At 44.5% G+C, this 21,562-nt stretch overlaps 1 protein-coding gene across 3 annotated transcripts in view; it reads right to left on the bottom strand.

The window, feature by feature from the left end:
* Positions 1–20,752, bottom strand: part of KIF3B (kinesin family member 3B) — a 40,212-nt gene extending 19,460 nt beyond the window's left edge. For all 3 annotated transcript variants that reach the window (XM_040638146.1, XM_040638147.1, XM_040638145.1), the window contains exon 1: positions 20,616–20,752. The gene's annotated coding sequence lies outside the window, so the exon portion shown is untranslated. The remainder of the gene's footprint in view (positions 1–20,615) is intronic.
* Positions 20,753–21,562: the final 810 nt, after the last annotated feature.

The raw sequence follows: 21,562 nt of genomic DNA, 5'->3' as shown, positions 1-21,562 counted from the left end.
GCCTGTCCTCCCTCCGACTGATACTTTATCTTATACTCCAGGAGCCTGGATAATCTTCTGTCCTGTTGACCTACCATAACCTCTACAGAGAGCAATTTAGAACTATCTATCAATACCTTTTGACGGAGCAGTTGTATTTCTCAGAATGTATCCCACAGATACAAGGATATTCGTTGTGGCGTCATTTGTGGTAGCAACAGACTGTGGGCCACCCCAATTCCCATCAAGAGGGGGCTGACTGAATAAATTAAATATATATGTAATAACATATATAAAGCGGAGTTCTGTGCAGTCACTGAAAAGAATGTGCTAAGCTAAATGTAACCCTAGACTAAGATGCACTGCTAAGTGAAACAAGTAGATGAGGAACCGTGTGTATGGGACAGTTAACATGGCGTGTAAGCACACGGACATAGCATTCAGGGTTATGTTTGATATGCAAAACAAGCTTAGAAGTATGCATATCAAACTGGTAACAGTGGCAGCCTCAGCAGGGGAACTGTAGGTCAAGAGAGAGAGAAAAAACTTCACTGTAGGCTCGTTTGTACTGTTTGATTTTCCTATTTTGTGCCAATAGTACTCTTCCACTCTAAAATCATAAACTACGGGCTTCGGCAGAATGTATGCAAATGAATGAGGATGTGGTATAATACATTACATAGAAAGCACTTATTCAACCAACAGAATGAATACAATCTGAATGCAAATTAGAAAATAAGTGTTAAAGTTTTTCTTAAGTAGGGGCGTCTGGGCGGCACAGTGGGTTAAGCACCGGACTCTTGGTTTTGGCTCAGGTCATGATCTCAGGGCTGTGAGATCCAGCCTCACGCGGGGCTCCGTGTTCAGCATGGAGCTCTCCTCTCCCTCTGCACCCCCCTTAGATAAACAAATAAATCTTTAAGAAAAAAATTTTTTAAGTAAAAACAAAAAAGAGGCCTTCATTTGGTGCCGGAAAACTCCGGGAAAGGAAGAGTAAACGGGTCCTTTGGGAAGGGGTAGCAAGCAAGCAGGTCAGAGTGAAGAGGTGCATACGAGGACCCCAAATTCCTAAAACCCTCACTGTGGGGGTGTTTTTTGGTTTTAAGTAAGTGATTATCTTGTTTGTGGATTCAGTGACCTCTTCAGTGACAGGTCCCTCTCCCTCACGTGTTCTCTAGCCGCCCAGGTCCCTGCCCACAAGGCAAGTATTATTCAGTTTTTAATCTTCCTGGGCTAGTTAATGCATAGCAAGCAAATATGTATTAACACATACTTACCCCCTCCTTTTTAACACAAGCGTAGAATGTTATTCACAGTAGTAACACAGTGTCCCGCACCTTGCTTTTCCTTACTAAACCTATCTTGGCATTTGTTCCCTCAATAAATACACAGCTGCCTTATTCTTTATGACAGCAGCAAAATATCCCACTGCATGGAAGCGTCATAATTTATTTAACCACATTCCTAGCACTTAAGCTGTTTCTGATATTTTACTGTGAAAAAACCAGGCCCACATCCTTTCACATGCGGGAAAGTGTATCTGTAAGATAAATTTCTAAGTGCAACTGCTGGCTCACAGGATATATGCATTTGTAATTTTAATAGCCACTCAGGACAGTGCTAACAATTTCTTTTCAGTTGTGAGGGTGACCTATTCCCTGCCAACAAAGGAGTGCGAGAATGTGAGGCAGTGATGGGCCAGGCTTATGTGCTGTACGGTAATAAATACACAGTCAATATGTTCTCCCGTTAAGCTTTTATAAAAAATTCTGCTAAGCACATGGAAACATGAAAAGTTACTTTTTATACTTCTCTAGCTGTTACATGTAATAAAATAATGTCTAGAGTGAAGAGCTGGAAGACCTCCAACCCTCTTGGAACCCATTTTCTATAAAATTGGTAAAACAGGGGGGTGCCTGGGTGGCTCAGTCATTAAGTGTCTGCCTTTGGCTCAGAGCGTGATCCCAGGGTCCTGGGGTCGAGCCCCGCATCGGGCTCCACGTTCCGCTGGAAGCCTGCTTCTTCCTCTCCCACCCCCCCCCACTTGTGTTCCCTCTCTCGCTGGTAGTCTCTCTGTCAAATAAATAAATAAAATCTTTTTTAAAAAATTGGTAAAACAGGGTTAATTCTCCTTCCTTATGGATGATTGTGAGACTAAGGGGCACTTACAAAGGTGGAAGTACGTTATAAACTAACATAAAGCTGGATTAAAATCGACTGATACAGATTCATCCAAAACCCTTGTCAAAGGGTCATTCCAGTGATTACTGGTGAGCCCTAACTCTTATTCTCTTATTCAGTTTGTAGTCATCACCCTAAAAAAAAATCAGATTAAACTGAGATCCAAATACCTAATCAATGTTCAATTGGTAGTGAAGCTCACGGGGCGCCTGGGTGGTTCAGTCGGTGAAGCGTCTGTCTTTGGCTCAGGTCATGATCCCAGGGTCCTGGGATCAAGCCCCGCATCTGGCTCCTGCTTCTGCCTCTCCCTCTACTACTCCCCCCCCCACTTGTGCTCTCTCACTCTTGCTCTCTCTCAAATAAATAAATAAAATCTTAAAAAAATAAAGTGAAGCTCAAGCCATTTAAGGAAAAAACATTGTAAAAGACGGTCCTCATTCCTCACCTTCTATGTGCTATTACAATTTTGCCTAATGAGAAGAAAGAACTAGATGTTAGAATGGCCAGTCTGCTTACTGCTTCTCCCTTTCTCTTCCAGAGCAACCGCCCCCAAGCTACCATGTAGCCGATCCCATGCCTGTCTCTACCTCCATGTCAGCAGAGACCTGCAAATGCTGTCCAGGTGCCACGTTCAACCCCCAGCCCCCTGAGCCTCCCGCAGGGAGGCCTCTGCTGCGGCACGTGGGACGGTTTACACAAGGTCCTAAACTTGGAGTAAGAAATGTAAGGGGTGGGGGTGGGCAGGCGCCTGGCTGGCTCAGCCGCTGGAGCCTGCAACTCTCTTGATCTCAGGGTCGTGAGTTCGAGCCCCACACTGGGTGATTACTTAAAAAAATAAAACGTTAGGGGCGCCTGGGTGGTTCAGTCGTTAAGCGTCTCCCTTCGGCTCAGGGCGTGATCCCAGAGTCCTGGGATCAAGCCCCGCATCAGGCTCCTCCGCTGGGAGCCTGCTTCTTCCTCTCCCACTCCCTCTGCCTGTGTTCCCTCTCTCGCTGGCTGTCTCTCTCTGTGTCAAATAAATAAATAAAATCTTTAAAAATAATAATAATAAAAAAATAAAATTAAAAAAACGTTAAAAAAACAACAACAACGTGAGGGGGCGGTGAGTGGAGAATGCGTCAGTAGAGAGACCAATTTTTCTGCATTGCATACCCCTGAAGAGGCAGAGCTGTCCCGCTTTTACCTATGTGGCCCCAAGCCTGTTTAAAAAAAAAAAAAGCCTGCAGCAGGGTGACCTTGATGTTCAGGGCTTGTGTTAGAGCACCGTCTAATTTCTGAGCTCTCCAAAACGATAAAAACAAAGGAACGATAATGACCTACAATTATGTTTAAAATGTTTTAAAAAGAAGGAATTCCCAAAGCCTGTGTCCCCTTAATTAAATCTCAACTCAGAACGCAGAACACCATTTCTTTTCAGAACCCACCGAGCTCGACTGAACTAGTCATGTATTATTGACGCAGTACTTCAGGAAGATGGGCTAATTTCATTTCCTGCCACCAGGGCTTAAAAACTTGCTCTGGGTCCTCCTCAAAGGAGAGGGTTTTCTTGGAAGGATGCCCTGACACTCTTTCTTTACTTTATTACCTTCCTTACCCTCCTTCTAGCCGGTCTAATTACAGTGATAAATCTTTAAAGGAACTCACAGCATTGCCAGGAAAGAAGCAACCACAGGTCAGCAGCTTGTCACCTCCATCCTGAATACCTTTTCTGTTAGAACTTGTCATTTCAACATTAACAACCACAGTCTGAATGGCCACTACACATGAAAAACCGAGTTTCTCCCCAACTTCACCTCTTTTGTCCACTGAGAAAGTCAGTTACACATTTCTAATGGCAATGACACTCTTCCAGATCATTCTCCAGCTCTTACATTTGGATTAATGCACCCTCACTTTTGCTAGTTGTCACGGAGTCTTACCTCAAATTCTAGAACTCAGTGTGGATTGGATTCTCACTATTGCCTTCCTATAGAGATTCTAAGACAGAGGTCACAAACTGGTCACATTCTACCTGAAGCATTTTATTTGGACGATTTAATTTGTTTAAAAATTAAAGCCTCAGCAATTCCACTTCTATGGTATGCGTATGTCCTAGTGAAAAACCTTTGCACACGTACACAAGGAAACGTGGACAAGGATGCTTCCTGCAGCATGTTAAAAAAGAAAAATGGGCTGGGGCGCCTGGGTAGCGCAGTCGTTAAGCGTCTGCCTTCGGCTCAGGGCGTGATCCCAGCGTTTTGGGATCAAGCCCCACATCAGGCTCCTCCGCTAGGAGCCTGCTTCTTCCTCTCCCAATCCCCCTGCTTGTGTTCCCTCTCTCGCTGGCTGTCTCTGTCAAATAAATAAATAAAATCTTTAAAAAAAAAAAAAAAAAAAGAAAAATGGGAAACAACCTAAACATCTATTTTCAGGGGAACTGAAAAATAACATATGGTGTAATCATATCATAGACACTATACTATTCAGTAGGTAAAAGAAGTGCATTAGAGCAGGGGTCAGCAAACTATAGCCCATGGGCCAAATCTAGCCCACAACCTGTTTTTGTAAATAAAGTTTTATTGGAATACAGCCATACCCCTTGTTTACATATTATCTATGGCTGTATTAGCTATAAAATGGCAGGGTTGAGTAGCTGTAACAGAGACAGACTGGCTCACAAAACCTAAAATATTTACTGCCTGATCTTTTACAGAAAAAGTCTGCCAACCCCGAATTAGACTTATATATATTTACAGGGATAAATAAGCAGGCTGAGTGAAAAAACAAGTGCAGAGTGATAATTATGATTAAAAATTTATAAAACAACATGGTGCTCATGGAGTTGCATTTATTTATATGTAAGTAGTAAAACATGAGATAGAAAGATACAACAATTTACGATAGCAGCTGCCCAAACTGGGCAGGGCGAGAGGTGGAGAATGGGATTAAAAATGGGAAGGGTATTTTCCATTTTTTTCTGTAATATTTTATCATTTCTCTTTAAAAAAAAAGAAAAGAAAAGAAGAAAAGAAAAAAGAAACGAAACGAAACGAAACAGCGGGGGCGCCAGGCTGGCTCAGTCGGCGGAGTGAGCAACTCTTGATCTCAGGTGTTGCTGAGTTAGAGCCTCAGGTGGGGAGTTAAGGATACTTAAAACAAAAAGATGGGAAAGGAGGCTTGAAAAAAATAAGAGTAAATATTAACAGCGTTCAATCCTGATTGTTTCTCATTTTATTCTGAATGCTTAAAATTTTCTCAAAAATGTTTTCCCCCCCAAAAAAACAACCCCCACCACCCCCACCACCGATTTCACATTTTAAAAACACCAGGTCTTCTGCTTCTCTTGAAGAATGGAACTATCTAACAGCCCCTGGCCTGTGCCCTAAATGGGAGCTGAGAAATAGCTGCCTCTTTGGAGGACCTGACTTCTCCAATCCTCCCCAAACCCACTCCTTACTGTCTCACTCCCAGCATGCTTTGCCCGTTTGTACTTCCTGCCTGGCTCCTATAGGCGTCTCTGTCCATAACCGAATTCATGTACACATGATCTCATTAGAAAGGCCTGCCATGCTAGCCCATCTTTTTAAATGACATTTACCAAGGTTCTGTAATGACACGGAAAATGTTTATCATAAATGAAAAAGCAGTTTACAAGACTGCATGCAATCACAATTATACAACAAGACACATCGAAACATCAACAGTGGTCGACTTGGGGTGATGGGACTAGAGGTGATTTCCCCTGCTTCCTCAACATTCCTGTATTTTCCAAATATTCTTTAATGAGTATGTGGTATCTTCAAACAGGAAAAAAATAAAAGCCTGGCAATTTCCCGCAAACAGGCCTGCAAGGAGCAGCGATCTGCAGGCACACAGAGCACACACTAACGCATCTGTAATCAATGCATTCCGACGCGGTGTCTGTAAGATCAGACCAGGCAACCACCTGCCAACTGCCTGGCCTGGAGTTCAAGGACTCAGACTATCTGGAAGGCAGCTGAAGCCACGGATCACGTGGGCCATCCGAAAAAACACTGCAACTCTCAGGCAAGAAGATAAAGCAACTCCCTATTAAGCAGCCGAAAACCACTCCCTGTGCAAGTTCCTCTCGGGGGAAGCGGCTGCTTCTACTCTGCACCCACCTCATCACCATCAACACCACACTCTCACAACTGCTGCTAAGTGTGCTGAAGTACCAGGGCTCCTTGTTTGCGATCCCTGAGCCACCCCAAGAGAGCAAGTCCCATTCTAGGCCTCTGGTTCCCAGGATGGCCAGTGATCACAATGGGAGTTACACAATTTTCAAAGCAGGATTATTCAGCTCCTGTTGAAAATTAACATCACAGCCCTGCAGAACTTTTTTTTTTTTTAAAGATTTTATTTACTTATTTGACAGAGAGAGAGAGAGAGAGCCAGCGAGAAAGGGAACACAAGCAGTGGGAGTGGGAGAGGAAGAAGCAGGCTCATAGCGGAGGAGCCTGACGTGGGGCTCAATCCCAGAACGCCGGGATCACGCCCTGAGCCGAAGGCAGACGCTTAACGACTGCACCACCCAGGTGCCCCTAGCCCTACAGAACTTTTAAGAGGACACTGGATTTGTGTTGAGGGAACAGCTCTGTATCTGCTTATATATGCATAAAATATATTTGAAAGGCTATTCATGAGCCAGAAAACAACATTGGTTGCCTTAAGGCTGTATGGTGAGGGCCAAGAGTAGGAGGGAGACTTTGCACGTCTACCCTTTAGATCTCTTAAGTTTTAAATTGTGGGAGTATATTGTGTGGTCAGAAAAATAAAATTAGGGGAAAAAGGAGATGGAAAAATTTCGTGAAATTAATTAGTAAACTAATATCCAGGTGTTAAAACTCATTCTTTTCTTCTTTTCATCTATCCAGTTTCACTGAACACCATGAATATAAGGTAATAAAAATGTCTTGGGACGCCTGGCTGGCTCAGTCAGTGGAGCGTGCGACTCTTGATCTCAGGGTCGTGAGTCTGAGCCCCACGCTGGGTGTAGAGATAACTAATAAAAATAAATAACTGTTTTTTTTAAAGGAAAAAAAATGTTTCAATTGATGAACAAAGGGCCCTAGGAATAAAAGTACTTATCTCAGCTTTCTCATGAAGTGTCATAAAAGGACTTCCATGAGGTCTACGGTAATGGCATCTTTAACATTCTAATGTCATTGCAGCCTGCCATGTAGCCTCAGCCCTAAAGGCATTTAGAGCAAAGATGTCAAAATACCAGACTAATAAAACATAGTTTGTTGTTATTACAGGCAATGTTTACAGCCAGATAGTTGCGCAAACGTCTAAAAACCTTCACGCTCTCTCTTATAGTACAAATGAGAGCCACAGCTTCTCAAACTGGAAAAGACTATTTGAGAAGAGTTGAGTCATCAGTATCTTGAATCAATCAATCCATTGAAATGTAATGCTCAAAATGTTATCATCCCTTGAAACAGCAACTCCATTTCTTGGAATTATTTTAAGGACATCATTTAAGGACATCAGTAACAATATACGTGCAAGACGTACATACATGTTTATAATTATTACAGTACCATCTCTGACCACCTAAATACTTACCAATAAAGGACTGGTTATGACACATCTCTACAATGGGAAGTTATGCAGTCATTAAAGTGGCAATACACCTCTAGGTATTTACTTATAGGAAGATGTTCATGACACTTTGTTGATGCAGGCTACCAAACAGAAGAGTTATTATAACGTGATTTATGTTTATATGTGTACGTGCGCATGTGCAGAGAAAGATGTGGGGGAAATGGTGTAAAGTCATGGTTAAAAGCGTGAGCTTTAGTGTTCAACAGGACAGGGTTTGCATTTCTGCACTGCCGCTTAGCTACAAAATCTTGAGAAAGTTACATAAGTCATAGTTTCTTATATAAAATGCAGTTAATAACACCTACCTGAAAGGACTAGTCTATGGATTACATAAACTAATAAATGCTCAATACTTAGCCTAGTGCAAGATGTGTAATGAACACTCAGGGAATGCAAGCAACATTGATCTCGGGAGTGAGCTTACAAGCAATTTTTTTGCTTTCTTTGGCCTTTTTGATAGGTGCATATATTTTGTTTCTTATAATCAAGTGGGAGAAGAGCAAAAAAGCTATTTTTTCTTTGGGGGAAAAAAGTCTAGCACTTTGATTTCAGGGCTAAGTGTCCTAGGAAGACAGGCTACTTATCTGGAAAGAAACCTACAAAGGTCACATACAAGAAACATGAACAAATAAATTCTTGTCCTGAATTCAAATTGGCGCCAGGCATGCCCTATCATTTGATAACCCAAACAGGCAAGGAAAGCATTTAGCTAGGGGGGAAAAGAGGGAAAGAAATCCCCCCTTTTTTTTTATCCCATTGTGAAACATTCATAAAATACATTCATAAAAATATATTCAAATCTAGAGGATACTTCTCATTAGAATCAGTGTGGGTCTGGGCTTTTGTTGTATTCGATAGTCACAACTCATAGCTTATCAAGAGTGACTCCTGGGTGGTTCAGTTGGTTAAGCATCTGCCTTCAGCTCAGGCCATGATCCCAGAGTCCTGGGATCGAGTCCAGCATCGGGCTCCTTGCTCAGCAAGGAGCCTGCTTCTCCCTCTGCCAGCCACTCCCCGTGTTTGTGTGTGCTCTCTCTCTCTAACAAATAAATAAATAAAATCTTAAAAAAAAAAGATTAAAAAAAAAGAGTTTAATGTATATTCCTCTTCTAATCCTCAAAATCACCTTAGGAGGCATAGGTATTAGCCTTATGTTAAAAATAAGAATGGGAGGTTCAGAGAAATTAATTAATTAGGTCTCACAGCAGATAAGTGGAACAGTCAGGATTCAAAACAGGGATTATCTTATTTAAAGACCTACGTAGGACTTTATTCTGAACACACATATGTATATGTACATGTGTGTATCAATATATGCATAGATAAAAACAATTCAAGCTAGCTAGGTAAGTATACAGTAAACAAGTAATCTTCTGCCTACCCCTTGGGGAGATACTCAATGCAGATGCAAGCATTAATGTATCTGTATTGCTCTCCCACTTTTCTTTCTTTTTTTTTTTCTTTCAACTCAAGTGGAAGTATACTATGTACCATTCTCCATCTTACTTTATAGATGTTTGAGGCAATTTCTGCACCACCTTCCCCTTTCAACAGCTGCGCAGATATCATGGTGTGGTTGCTTCATAACGTTTTTGATGGGGCACCTGACTGGCTGAGTCAGTGGAGCATGCAACTCTTCATCTCAGGGTCACGAGTTCCAACCCCACAGTGGATGGAGAGTTTACTTAAAAAAAAAATTTAAATTAATGTATAATGTACTTGATTATTCAACTACTGAGGGACCTTCTCATGGTTTCTGGTCTTTTGCTACTGCAAACAATGCTGCAGAGACTATCCTGAGCATAAACTTTAACTACAGGTAGGAGTAAGGAGCAGGATCCATTCCCAGAGGTGTAAAAGCTAGACATGTTCCTTTTTTGACAGACAGTGCCATCTTATGTCCCACTCCCCCGCTGTCTCACTAACCCCCCCCCACCAGTGCACCTGTTGCCCACACCAGTCCAACACACAGAACTTATGCTCTCAACCACCACAAGGCTATGAAGCCAGAAGAGCCTTCCTGCCAGGAACTTCTCATTGCATGTACTAATCCAGGAAAGAAACAAAGTTGTTTCCCTGCTAAAAATGTACACTCTGTTGATGTAGACACTTAAATCAACCAAATATAACATTTGGCTCTTGACTGGGGCCCTTTTTGGATCTTTTTTTTTTTTTAAGATTTTATTTATTTATTCGACAGAGATAGAGACAGCCAGCGAGAGAGGGAACACAAGCAGGGGGAGTGGGAGAGGAAGAAGCAGGCACATAGCGGAGGAGCCTGATGTGGGGCTTGATCCCATAACGCCGGGATCACGCCCTGAGCCGAAGGCAGACGCTTAACCGCTGTGCCACCCAGGTGCCCCCCTTTTTGGATCTTGATTCATATGAATCAACTTATAAAATGTATGAGACAATCAAGGACATTTGAATACTGGATATTAGATGATGTTAAATAATTATTATTACTTTTTTTTAGGTGTGAAAATGTTGTTCTTTAAAGAAAGTTCTTACTTTTAGGCATACACACAAAAGTGTTTTCAGATAAAGTTACATGCTGTCTGGGATCACAATAAACCAGAGCGGGGTGGGATGGATGGGAGCTTATTGGTAGAACAGAAGTGCCATGTGCTGATAACTGCTGGAGGTGGGTAATGGGTTCATGCTTCATTATACTATTCTATTTTTATGTATGCTTGGAATTTTCCAAAACGAAAAAAACAAACAAACAAACGCCTTCTGACCCACGGCTTTTCTTTTTTTTTTCTTTTTTCTACTTTTAGGAAATTTTTAATTGTGGGGGCGCCTGGGTGGCTCAGTCAGTTAAGCATCTGCCTTCAGCTCAGGTCATGATCCCAGGGCCTTGGATCGAGCCCCGTGTCAGGCTCCCCACTCAGACCTGGGAGGTCTGCTTCTCCCATTCCCTCCGCCTGCAGCTCTCCTTGCTGTGTGCTCTCTGTCAAATAAATAAAATTTAAAAAAAAAGAAAAGAAATTTTTAATTGTGGTAAATAAAATATACCCTCTTAACCATTTTTAAGTGTACAGTTCAATAGGTGTCAATTACATCCACATTGTTGTGTGACAGATCTCCAGAACTTTTTCATCTTGCCAAACTGAAACTCTATACCTATCAAACAAAAACTCCCCATTTCCCCCTCTCCCCAGCCCCTGGAAACTACCACTCCACCTCCGTGTTGTAGCAGGTGACAAGATCGCCTTGTTTTTTAAGGCTAGATAATAACCTATTGTACGTATATGCCACATTATTTAATCCACTGATCTGTCCATGGACATTTGGACTGCTTCCACCTCCTGGCTATTCTGAATAATGCTATAGTGAACATGGGTGTGCTCAATAACTTTTCTTTTTTTTTTTTAAGATTTGTTTATTTATTTGAGAGGGGGAAAGAGTGTGGTGCACGAGCAGGGGGAGGGAGCAGAGGGAAAAGGAGAGAGCAAATCTCGAGCAGACCAGGACCCTGAGATCATGACCTGAGCTGAAATCAAGAGTCGGATACTTAACTGATGGAGTCACCCAGGTGCCCCTCAATGACTTTTCATTTTAATCAGACTGCCTTTCTGCTGGATAGAGAGCCACAGCAAAATCTACATTTAAAAGAGGTAAGTGGCCTGGAATAATGAGGGATAGATTCAGGCACACCTGAGATTGAAACCCAGTCCTACCATCCCTCACTCTGGGGCTCCGCACAAGTTCCTTCACCCCTTTCAGCCTATCTGCTGTCTGTAAAATGGGAAGACTGCCAATACCCTGCCTGCTGCTTGGGGCTGTGTGAGGATCAGAAGAGACAAAGCATTACAGTGCCTGGCCCGCAGGAGGTGCTTCTGCCCTGACCCAATTTAGAGGAGAAAAGTCCTGAGACGGCGAGAGGGAAGTAACATGGCACACCAGGTTAATAAGTGGCAAAATACTTAGAAACCAGGTCTGCCTGGCTCCAAAGTTCATGGCCTTTTTCCACACCAGCCCGAGATATCAGTCATCCGGTTGTCTCTTCACCTTTTTTACCATTTCCAGGCACCACCTGTACTATTATTTACTCAAGGTTTTTGTTTAAATCTATTTTTTAACCCAAATTTATTTTTAAAAGAAACTTTGTATTACTAACATGAATAGGAAATCAGTATCACTTACTGTAAATAGAAGGTAACTATGAAAATAAATATAAGGACACACAACAATGTTACTCAATTCTAGCTAGATACTGCAGCTTCCCTAAGGACTGAGGTCTGACCTCTCTTGGTTAGAAAGCCAGCTCAGCAAGTGTTCAACAGAACCAAGCAAATACTCTCCGAGACATAGAAGAAGAACCAAAGGAGCTGAAAAGGGAATAACGCTCGGCGCACCTGGGTGGGTGCAATCGGTTAAGATTAAGCCTCAGACTCTTGGTTTCACCTGAGGTCGTGATCTCAGGGTCCTGAGACTGAGCCCCGCTTGGGCTCCGTGCTCCATGCTGAGCATGGAGTCGGCTTTGAGTTTCTCTCTCCCTTTCCCTCTGCCCCTCCCTCCCCCCAAATAAATCAATACATCTTAAAAAAAAAAGGGGGAATAACGCTCACATGCCGTTCAATGTAATTTAGGCTGTTGTATTTGAGGGCCACCGAAAATCTTCTCCTGTTCCACCTGGTTTAACTCTGCAGCATCCCACCACATCTAGATCCCCAAAATCAGAATCCCATTTTATCAAAATTTCTGGTGATTCATGTGTATGTTAATGTTGGAGAAGCTGTGCCTACGTGTGCTACCCCCTACAGTAAACAGTTCCCAAAGTCGGTGAGGCAGAATTTCCTACAAATCACAGCACTCATTTTAGTTAAATGATGAGGGAAATACTTTTTCAAAAACCCTCTCGGAAAGTCCACCGTCATGGTTCCCTGTCCACAATGGTACGCGCGCTCTCGCAGCTCACGCAGTGCACAAACCTGACAACGTGTGCACAGCGTTTCCGGTCAATGTCGCCAACCAACAGCCCTGCAGGGAATGGAGGATTGAAATAGGCCCCCGTTCTGGGTCTTACACATTGGGAATTCTGTATCCAAAAGAAAAGTGGATTAAGGAGAAGCAGCAAAGAAGGCTGAGAAAAATTACTACAAGATCCTGTGATATGTGAATTAGATCTCAATAAAGTTTTTTAAAGTACTTTTAGAAGCTCCTAATAAAATTTTAAGAAGGAAAATATACACTTCTTTAGAATTTTTTCAAGTTCTAACTTTCCCCAAAGCATTTATTTAGAATTGTTCTCTTATGAGGCTGAGAGAGAAGCAGAGATGTTCATTAGAGCACTATATGTGATTATAAAAAGCTGGAAACAAACGCCCCATGCTAGGGACAGTTTACCATAAACATGGAAACATGGTTATGAAATGTTAAATGAACATTTCCAAACGGAAAATGAGAAATCCGCTTTGAGTGCATCTATCTAAATACATATCTGCAAGTAGACAAGTGTGCTGAAATTGAGATAGGATACCATTTTCACAGGTAATCCCTCCCACCAAATTGTAATAATGTCTGCTTTTGCAACTTTATTTAGACACTGCCTTGTTAAGAACATTATTGAAGGAGGCTGCCTTTATAATTAAAATTTTTAACAATTAAATCATCTAGTTAAAAGAAATGGTCAGAAATGCAGACAAAGGCATTTACGCAAAGATAATCATCAAGATGTTCTCTGTAGCATTATTTATAATATTCAAAATTGAAACTAGCCTAAATGACAACAATAGGGGAAATAGGTAACAACTGTGCATCCACAAGAAAAAAAATATATTTAGGATACATTTGCCTTTGGATGGTAAGATGTTACAGAGATTAGTTCTGGGTGGTAGGGCTTAAAGTGAATCTTTTAAAGCATTTTTTTTAAGATTTTATTTTTAAGTAATCTCCACACCCACCGTGGGGCTCAAACTCACCACCTCGAGATGAAGAGCCGCACGCTCCCCCGACTGAGCCAGCCGGGCGCCCCAAAGTGAATCTTATTTGATCTTCTCAGGACTTTCCTCATTTTTCCTCAACACAAATTATTTTTATAATCAGGAAAAAAATTCTATTAAAAAATGCTGGGAAATAAATAAATAATTTAAAATGCTGGCAACTGAAGAAATAAGGAAAGAAAAACACGATATATTTCTTAGGCTAGAATCTGAGTCGTTACTGCAGATCTTGCAAAACCAGTAACTATTTCCACCAAGAACTATCTTCTTGCGGTTATCTTAAGTAACCCGAACTGATAATTCATTCTCACCTGAATGGAATCTTTTGTGATTTACTAGCTAGATTTTTTTTGCTTAGGTTATTGAAATGTGTTATAAAGTAATGATTACCGCAATCTGCTATACTGCTCCGGACGGTGCTATGAGCTTTTAGTTTCTATTTACTTTATTCCCACCCAAAAGCCTCAAAGCAAGCAGTTCCCGGAACCACGCTGAAGGTGTTATGAAGGACCCCAGAGTAGGTAAGAGCCTGTCATGTCTCAACTCGCAACAATCTCCTACAATTTCTAGTTCCCTTGGACCCTCTTCCATTTATACACCATGTCCCAATATGACAAAACGCACGTGCTGCAGATATCTTGCCAAACACTTTAAAAGGAAAACCACACCCACCACAATGATCACTGGGTGCTCTCTAATGCAAACCCTGATTTAAATAAATCAGCATACTAAAGATAGAGCTGCCTGTGTGTGTAAGACCTCAATGCCTGCAGTGTGACAAAGTGAGGAGACACAATGTGTCACCATGACTAACTGAGCCTTAAACAAGAACATCCCGAGCTGCAGTGCAGATGTGTGACGCTGATAAGCAGAGCTGATTGCAATCAATGATCTCCGGCTGCCAAGAAATCTGCTCTAAAAGCCCCACCCTGGAAGGTCTGGGTGAAAGCCCAGCATGAAGTCACCAAGGAAGAAGAAAATACCACTCAACTCCACGCTCAGTCTTCCAGGCAGGGCTGGAAGAGCCTTAGAAGGCTGTCCCAGGTCCTTATTTTGTGTATACAGAAACAGGTCCGGAGAGGTCCAGTTATTTGCCCCAGGTCACACAGCAAGTGGCAGAATTGCTACTAAAATTCTTGCCCCAACCCCCCAGACCCTACCTCCTTTTCACACCAGAATTTCCTGTGACGGCATACCTTGACCAAGAAATCTTTCTAAGACTCTGGGGAGATCAGGAGATGTTCAAAGGAAAATAATGTGCCCACGGGGCAGAGAGGGAAAACTGAGGCACCACAAAACTGAATCCTTCGCAGTCAGTCAGCAGGGTGGTATGGGACTTGGGCTGCCCTCTTCTCACCCATACAGATGTTATCACCACCACCAAGAAACAGTGGAGGGCCGAATGACTCAGTACAAGCTCACAGTTCCCACCCGCGTCAGCTGTTTTGGCCTCGAGTGTTGGACTGCTAAGAAGTGTGAGAGGTGGCTTATCTTATAAATTGGATATCTGTTTACTGACTACTGGTCAAGTGGTTGACATCCAGGTTCAGTTAGAATAGCTCAAGGGTTTTTCCCCTGATTTCCTCAAACATTCTTTGAAGTCACTTTTTCATCAGCATTTGACATTGGTTACCCACAAACAGAAGAGAACAGCTCTTGACAAGACAGCAGGGATATACTGCCCCCCCCCAAAGATGAATGAACTCAGTGGTAGAAGGAGCAATGGACTCAGACTTAGCAGATCTGGGAAGTTATTTTACTTTTGTGTGCCTCTACTTTCCTCTTCTGGAAAGTGGGATTCATAACAGTACCCATGTTCGGGGTTGCCGTGAGGACTACATGAGACAACCTGTGTCAAGTACTTATGCCAGCGCTTGGCTCAATAAACATTAGCTATTCCTATTACTTTTATTATCATTATCATGGGCAAGGCCTAGTTTTGCCACATATTACCAAATGAGTGCACCTGAAGTTTCCACTTGTGCAGGACACACCCGGGGGTCTTGGTGAAATGCAGCCTGGTGTATCTGCTTGAGGCCCAGATTTCTAACAAGCTTCCAGGGGACATGGGTACTTCTGTCACACAAACACACTCAGCAGCAAGGATCTACCTGTAAACTGGGGATAGTACATATGCCACGCCATCTCCACCGACCGGCATTGGTAAGTAAGAATGCACAGGAAAGAGCATTCTAAACTGCTCTACAAGTGGAGGTGGTGGGATTATCAGTCTTACTGTTTCCAGCATGGAACTTACAACATTGTAAAGCCGAAATTTACAAGGGCAATTATTAGTATATTTGAAAAAAAGGCTTGAATTCTCTTGCTCAGAAGAGATACTCCATTCAAGGATCCTCTAGGAATTCTGGCAGAACACAACAGCTTTTCAAAGGATCCCCAAATCAAAAGCTCTGAAACTTTAGAAATGTCATTTGATGGCCAAGGAAAGAACCACTTTGGCAGGGAAACTGTGGCCATGTGAAGCACTGACAGTGAGCTTCACTACAGATTCCATTCTCTCTCCCAGAGCTGGCCAGCCTCCTTCTAGCCTTCATCAGCCAAGATCTCGAGTCAGGACAGCGACGCCAACAGCATGAGACAGATGGCCACTGCCCTGGCAAAGCCCACGCCTGCCACTCCACAAACTGGCCGAGAGCCAGAGTGCAAGAAAAGCAGGGCTTGCGGATGTCCGAAGTGGGGGCTTCAATGAGACACATCTGGCTGTCCTCCTGCAGCATAAGCTGGGATCGCTTCCCCAAGGACTATAAGGTATGATGTTTATACCTTCTGCCCCTCCAACAGGTTCAGAGCGAGCCATTGCTCATTCCTCCTCACAGGGCACCTTACCACAAAGTTCTTCCACCCTTTGAGAGGCAGATGGCACCACCAACATCTACCTAACTGCTCAGGCCAAAAACCCAGGAGTCATCCTTGATTCCTTCAGCTCTTCTCCCAACCACCATCCTGCCGGTTCTGCCTCCAAAACACATCGCCAATCCAGCCTCTTGTACCCATGTCCACTGCTACCCCGCTAGCAGGGCACGCACCATCACCTCCTTACGGGCCTCCTAACCACCCTTCTGGCTGCCATGCTTACCCCCCTTAAAATTCAGTGGCTACACAGAGGCCAAAGTGATTTAAAAAAACAAAAAACCGGGGTGCCTGGGTGGCTTAGTCAGTTAAGCGTCTGCCATAGGCTCAGGTCATGATCTCAGGGTCTGGGGATAGAGTTGCTTCCAGCTCCCTGCTGAGCGGGGAGTCTGCTTCTCCCTCTGCCCCTACCCCCTGCTCGTGTTCTCTCTCTCTCTCTCTCTCTCTCTCAAATAAATAAAAATCTTAAAAATAGACTATTGTCACTCCCCTTCTTAAAGCCTTCAATGGCTTCCCACGTTTGTTTTTTTTTTTAAAGACTTTATTTATTTATTTGACAAAGAGAGAGGCAGCGAGAGAGGGAACACAAGCAGGGGGAGTGGGAGAGGGAGAAGCAGGCTTCCCGCTGAGCAGGGAGCCCGATGCGGGGCTCAATCCTGGAACGCTGGGATCATGACCTGAGCCGAAGGCAGATGCTTAACGACTGAGCCACCCAGACGCCCCCCACATTTTAAAAATCAAATCAATCACTTACTCTAGCTGATAAGCCCTGTATAATCTGAGGCTTCACCCCTCCTCGTCGACCCACCTCTCCATTCTCCTCCTTTCACCTCCAACTCACCTGCTCCAGCCACTCTGAGCCTTCTTTCAGTTCCCAGAACTCACCAAGATTGTTCCCTCAGAGCCTTTACCCTTGCTGTTCCTTCTGCCACATTTCTAAATGGGTGGCCCCTTCTGGCAGCAAATCTCAGCAAAAATGTCACCACCTTAGGGACGCCTGGGTGGTTCAGTCAGTTAAGTGTCTGACTCTTGATTTTGGCTCAGGTCATGATCTCAGGATCCTGGGATCAAGCCCCATGTCTGGCTCTGCGCTCAGTGGGGAGTCGGCTTGGAATTCTCTCTCTCCCTCTCCCTCTGCCCCTCCCCACTGTGTGCACGTGCAGCACTCTCTCTTTCTCTAAATTAAATAAATAAAAATCTTAAAAAAAAAAAAAAGTCACCACCTTAGAGAGAGGCCTTCTGACCGTCCAATCAAAGTAGCAGTGCCCCAATCCCCATAAGAAGTTACTCTTTCTGACATCACTGTTTTAGTGTTTTCACAGTCCTTACTTCTGTCTACATTACCTGTTCATTTATTGGTTTATTTCTCCATTGCTGCCACTGGAATGTAAACTGCATGAAAGCAAGGACCTCATCTACCTCTGAACCATCGTATCTCCAGGCTGGAACAGGGTCTGACACACATGAGGTGCTCAGCAAATGTGGCATGAGAAAACCTGAGGCAGCATAGGGCAAGAGCCCTGAACTTGGAGCTGGAAGACCCAATTCCCAGGTGAAATGGGCCACTTGCTAGCAGCATGGCTTCTCTTACCTCACGTCCCTCGACTGCAAAATGGGGATCTTAAATCTGCACCTTACCTTCCTTATAGGGCCAGTAATAATACCAAATGAGTGAAGGCACCCTTAAACACTTTTGCAAACCACTAGGCACCATACAGAGAGTGCTGGATTATTAACTACATAAGGGAAGGCTCTTTCTCAGGGACCCACACATCAGTTGTCAAAATGAAGCTTCTAAACCAGGCACCCAACAGAAGCCTAGGGACACAAAAGAAGACATGTGGACCATCAGCTTCACTCTGCAGTAGGGGTAAACACAAGATAGGAATTCATTTTAAAAAGTCAAATCATTTCCAAAGCCAGTAATACGCAAACTAAGTTGGGAGGCCCTTGATGTATATGGCATGGGGACTGATTTCCACATCTTCTGTTGTGCTTGGCACAGAGGGATTTAGTACACATTTACTGAATTGGGAGTTGGGCTACCAAACCTGATCCCACCATCAGCTCTCATCTTTCTTCACAATCCGTTCTGGCATGGGGTGGCAGGTTCCCGGAGCCACCCTGTCATAATACTAACATTGATGTCATACTGTGACAGCTACTATTTCAAGCTTGCAAGGACCTTCTGAGGTTGACACACCTGGTGCTGTGAGCACATACTTTAATTTATTCACTCACCAACCATAAATAGAATATAAAGTTTGGCATAGGTGCTATGTTAAGCCCGAATAATAATGGCTAACATTTATCAAACATGCCAGGTACTTTACATGTATTAGGCTCAAATGAATCCTCACAACAGCCAGACATGGTAGTTGCTATTATTATCCCCATTTTACAGACGAGGAAGCTGCAGCACGGAGGTGAAGTCAGTTGCTCGGTGGCACGCAGCTTCGAGGCGGTAGAGCCAAGCTTTGAACCCAGACAGCCAGACTCCATGCTTTTAAAACACTAGCGTGCAATCAGAATTGCACAACAGCACTGACAGGGCCTTCAGATGTCATCTTCTTTCATTTTAAAGAGGAGGCGAGTGAGGGACAGAAAAGCCCCCTTTTGAATATGCCAGCTCTTTTTTGAGGTCCACCCTTTGGATGGTATCTATTTAAATGAAGCTTTATAGAAGATCTTATTTCCCTGCCACTGGAAAAAAAAAAAAAGCCTCTAGCCACAGCAGTTAGAAGAACAAAAGAATACCCGGTGGCTTTATAACAGCTATTAATAGTTGAGAAAGCAGAGACATCAGGGTACAGGGGAGAAAATATGGGATTTACCTGGCAAGGTGTCCAGCTCCACCACTTTACAGACATAAGATTCTTAGGCAAGTCATTCCCCTTTCTGAGCCTCAGACTCCTCGTCTGTGAAATGGGGATAATATCACCACCTACCTGGCTAACACTACGTGAAGATGAAGTGAGATAATGTACCTGAAAAGTGCTTCTAAATCATATACTTGCAAATAGCGAGTAAGCTTTAAGCACTTTTCAACAGACATAAGAATAGTCATTCCCTTTTGCTCTGGAAGGGTCAACAAAGCCCACCATAACTTCAGTCACCTACAAGAACTTGACCTCAGGGTTTCCACAACCAGGGCTACCTGTGCAGGTCCACATCACATCCCCTGCCCGGAGAAAAGCAGAACGGAGAAGGAAAACTGGGGGCGGTGGGATGTCAACATCGAAGGAATACACAAATGAGCCGGTGCTCTGCACACCTGAATCCCACGTCTCAAAGTGTCTCCTGAAGCCTCGCCCCAACCCACCCCCAACATGCCTCATAATAGCTTGTTGGACACTTACCATGTGCCAAGCTACCTGACATACCCGGTTTCATTGGCTTCCCGCAGTGGTTCATTAACTCATTTTACAGATAAAGAAAAGGCGGCTCAGAGATTAACTTGCCCAAGACAAGGCCAAACAATTACTAAATGGAGATGCACAGTCTCCGACTCAGACACTCAACTTGAAACTGGACTCTTGGTCCCCATGGCAGGTGCCCTAAGAATCCTCCCTCTCCTCATTTAGGGCACTTTCAAACGTACACACCTCATCATCTTAACCACTCTGAGCAGCAAGTGTTAGGAGATCCCTGAACAGTCAACTGAAGCCTGACAAGGGAAGAGACTTGCCCAAGGTCACACAGTGTGCCAGGGGCAGCGGCGAGGTTCGGACCCCAGGCTCTCCCTTCCCTTCCTCTCCAGAGCTGGATCCCTGACCACCGCCGCAGAACCCTCCGGATGGACCCCGACCCCTCGCGGCCGGGTCTGAGGGTCGGGCCGCACCTCCGCCCAAAGGAGGAGGGGCGAGGCCGCCCGGACCGCTGGAGGATGCCCGGGAGGCAGGGCAGAGGATGCTCCCGCTCGCCTAGCAGCAGAGCCAGGGGAGGCGCCGGCGCGGGCCTGCGGGCAGATGGCGGGCGGCGGGCAGGATGGGCCTGCCCCGCGGGAGCCCGGGCCCCTCCCCGACTCACCTGCGGCGCGAGCCGACAGCGGGCGGCGGCGGCGGCGGCGGGGGCGGTGGCAAGCCCCGGTCTCAGCCATTCCCCGCTGCCCCGGATGGGGAGAGACGGCGGCCGCTCACTTCCTTAGCAACCCGGCTCAGCGACCCACTTCCTTAGCAACCTGTGTCAATTTCAATAACTTTATTGGAACAGGAGCGGAGAACAGGGAAGCCCGCGGAGCGAAGCCAGGCCGCTCACCTACCGGCGCTTCGTAGGTGCCCAACGCGCTTCGGTCCTTTCACCCACCGAAGAGGTGTGAGGCGAGCGCGTCGTGGCCCGTCTCCATCTGCCGGGCTTTCGTGCCTCAATTTCCCCGTCTGTAAAATGGAACTCACCGCCTTGGTCGCGCCACGCGATTTCAGCCGCCGTTTGACCTTTCCTAAAGCGCTTTCACATCCATTATCTGACTTAAGTCCTGAACTGCTACTGAGACTGCGCCCATTTAGGGTCACTCAGTCACTGGAGCCAAAAAAATTTAGGAATGATTCCTGTCTCTTCCCTCTCCTTCACCCCCTCATCCGCTCAGTCACCATATCTCTTCATCTACCTCTCAACTATTCCTCCCTTCTCTCCACCTTTCTCCATCTTCGGTGCCACAATAACAGGCCAGGCCGGTCTCCCCTCACCTCTAGATTGCCTGAAATATGTGCTTCTACTCATGTCCAGCCCTGCCCTGCCAAGCCATTTTTCCCTAAGGCCGCCAGAATGATCACTTAAAAGGTAAAATAAAGCATGTCATGGTCCTGGCTTAACATCCTTTGATGGAATCTCACTGCTCTTAGCATCAAATCCAAAGCGCCTTATGGCTTACTACAAAATTGCTATAAGTCTGTCCAGCCACGTTGGTCTGAAAGGCCAGTCTAATCCCCCCATAAGAATCCATATGCTGGGAGCCTGGGGTGGCTCAGTCCATTAAG

Source organism: Ursus maritimus, unplaced genomic scaffold, assembly GCF_017311325.1.
Source record: "Ursus maritimus isolate PB19 unplaced genomic scaffold, ASM1731132v1 scaffold_22, whole genome shotgun sequence".
Lineage (NCBI taxonomy): Eukaryota > Metazoa > Chordata > Mammalia > Carnivora > Ursidae > Ursus > Ursus maritimus.
Note: the sequence above shows the minus strand (reverse complement) of the source record. Positions and strands in the feature narration are given on the sequence as shown.